This window comes from Penicillium canescens, assembly GCF_028828765.1.
Source record: "Penicillium canescens strain IBT 15451 chromosome Unknown utg000009l_segment0_segment0, whole genome shotgun sequence".
Taxonomy (NCBI): Eukaryota; Fungi; Ascomycota; class Eurotiomycetes; order Eurotiales; family Aspergillaceae; genus Penicillium; species Penicillium canescens.
The window spans coordinates 2,263,198-2,266,492 of NW_026703971.1; positions in this window are offsets into that span (position 1 = coordinate 2,263,198).

Genomic DNA, 3,295 nt, shown 5'->3' on the forward strand with positions numbered 1-3,295 from the left:
AAATCCGAATCACGGATTCAATCCAAGATGATTATGCGATAGGCTCGGTTTCTTGCGTCGCGAAAAAATTGCTTGAAATGACTATTGCTAGTCACTCGAACCTATTCTACACTAGAATGCCTACATCATAGAGCGACCACGAGAGTGAGAGTTTCGTTCTCTCGAGGTCAACATGTCATTGGTAGCTTTGGCTCGGGAATATCTGACCCGCTCCTTCTACATGTAGGAGCCGTCGCAACTTTGTGAATAATATCCCGCCAGTAAATCCAACCAATCTCTCGTAGAAGTCCACTACAGCGATGAAGAAACGGTCGTTACCTTCTGTGAGGCTTATTCCCCACTACATGCGATAAATCATGCTCCGCTGCTGATATAGCATGATTGATTTCTGATCGGGGCCAACGAGCCATCTGGAATCAGAACTGGTAAGACACTCTCCCCAATCAGCGCTCGGGACCAGGTGATTTCAAATGTACAGGGGTGTTCTCATCCACGTGTGACCCTAGCAGGCATCCGCTCAAATCCTCCCCAAGCAAATGTAACATGAGCGCTTATTGGGGCAGATAATTCGTATAGGCTGTACGGGACATTCAGAGGTCCTACAACCCGAGGGCTCTCGTGGTGCTGTTACAGACATCAAACCCACCTTCACGGTGAATTGCTCAACAGTGATATGCCAGATATCGTCTTGGGCGCGGAGAAATACATCATAGATGGTCAAAGCACAGTGAGCTCAGAGACGTAGAGGAATCGGTGATTTGCTGGCAAGACGTGCTTGCGCCTCCAATTGCGATATGTTAGACGACGGTCTCAATGGACGAAGGATACTGGATAACTTGACTGACCTCCAGCTGCTCTGACATTCAAGGTGTATGGGTTTTGCACGTAGTGCTCGGGCTTGGATAGAAAAACACAGGCTTAAGAATGAAATCGCCAAGCTCCTGTCTAACAGGGAAAAGCAAACAATCCTGATAGCATGCAGCTCCGTGTATGTCCGAGTGGTTCCCGCTCGCCCGTACATGTCCAAAAGCTCAGCAACCCGGAGAGGAAGAGGAACCAAGATGACTCTATCAGACGTAGTTCTTGGGTCATGGGTCCTCTCAATCGTTTGGCCATCCGCGGTCTTGTCCATCGATTCGAAGCTGACATGGCTATTGTTAGTTGATTTGGCTAGAAATGACGGGATTTTTGCCTCACCTTCTCCATGCAAGCAGTCTCGACTAACAACCTCGCCAGTACGAAAATATGGCTCTAGCTAGACAAAGCATTGGCTTCTCCCGGTTTCTTAGGGGTTTCAGGCTCGAAAGACGCTAGATGCCATCTGAGGACAACGATGGACACCCACTGGACGCCAGGGATCCAAGCCGCAAGTAGGCCATTCTATGAGAGGGTTCAAATGCCGGGAGACAGACACTGCTATGCGCTCCATTGAGTCTGCATCAGGTAGGCATACCAACGCATGATCTGATGAACCAAATCGACTGGGAGAAGGTCGAGGTAGCGACTCGTCGATGCCACCAGTAGTCATGTGGAAGAAACAAAGCATAGATGGTATTGATGTAGGGGAGGTCGAGCAGATAAGAGATTTGCTCGCTTTGCATTCGGGTGATGGGAATCTGACGGCGTCTTCCTGTGGTGAGACCCGAGTCAGCAAGTGTTGATTCAGTTGGACAAGGTGTTGTACTCTACGTTATTCATGAAGAATCCGAGTGTATGCTTGAGACAGATAATCAACAAGATTCGTGATCATACCTGCTTACCAACTAGATCACTGCCAATTCTGTTCTGCAACGCAGTCACCAACACGCCATGTTGTATCCATGTTCGTCGCACTCTCAGGCTGTCGCTTCGAGAAGTCGCGCTGGATGAACCGACAAGTTCACAAGACGGCAAAGGCGCATGACGACTCATGCGTGACAAGAAATTGTACAGTTGTATTAGGAGACAGCTTCGTGCAGACAGCGAGAGGTTGAGGCACTCCGCTGTTCATGGTGTGAAGGCGGTGAGGAGGGGGAAGACGCGATTGCGTGCGTCGCGCCCTGGGTCTTATCTGACTCGGCGGGAATAGGTGACACGCCACAAGAATTGTCGCGGTCGGCGATGGGCTGCTCCTACAACGGCATAGAGATGTCAGTGGTGTTTGTGTCTCCGGCGCAGAGTTGACACAAATCATCGGACCCGGCGCAGCAGGAGGCGTGATATTGCACTCACCTCGTCGTGCACAACGAACGTCTGGGGCTTATGCATCCTGCTGTTTGCCCGCGGCCTTAGTTTGCAGTATTTCACATAGGACATGTTGCATGGTTTGAAGTGATAGGGCCAGAAATGGCGTGTAAGCCATGACCCTGCGCGGAGCACTGACGGAGAGCTGGTTCGGACTCGGTCTGGTGCGCTGTCAACGGTTTCCTGTCCATCGTTAGCTTGTCGATCGGCAAAGCAATGCTTGACTCACATGTTCTGAAAGACGACACGGGAAAGGGCACCGTGGCTGGTGTATATTGGATGGAATGCATGGATCTTTGTTTCGCACCGTCTTTGAAGTCAGTCTAGTCTCGGATAGGGTCGCGCGGAGACAGACTTACCTCGACCGCTCTTTTGCATCGATATATTCAGGAGCGGACAGTGGTCGGCTGCTATGGTGGACAGATGTTTGCATAGATACTTTGACTAGCTAACCCAAATCTGCTTCTTTGATCGGCTAGCATGAGTGACATAGTGGACCTGGTGGTCGTCGCGTCTCACAAGCACTTTCTAGCTTGTCGGCCCACGACGTATCCATAGGTGTCAGTATGGTGGAAATTCCAGTAGGGTTGAAGGGAAGAACATATCAGGTGCCTCAAACCGAGGGCCTGCTCGACTTTGCGCAGCAAGTGACAGTGTTGTAGAACAAATTGCTGGGGGCAGAGGGCGAATTTATAGGTTTCTCGGCTCCCGTCGCGAACGTGCTCTATTATAGAGCAAACGTTCAAGGACACGACGCTATCCTAAGTGAGGTCTGTTGCAATTCATGCCTTCGTTCTACCGCAACTATTTGCAGCGAAATTTTTGGTGTCATGTTAGATGCCCACCGAGTAAAAATGCTAGGGTCATGTTGAGAATTAGTCAAAGTGAGTCGGTTAAGAAACGTTGGCTCACTGTTGAATCTACGGTCCTAATACTGAGGCAATGGAAGCTGTTCGTTCTTTGATTTCACCAAGAGCGCTCACAATTTCATCCAAGGAACATGAAAATTTTCTGGCCTTGCTTGAGTGTTGATTGTCTGAGCTGCGTGTGGTTCTGCCCGTCTAGGCTGCGG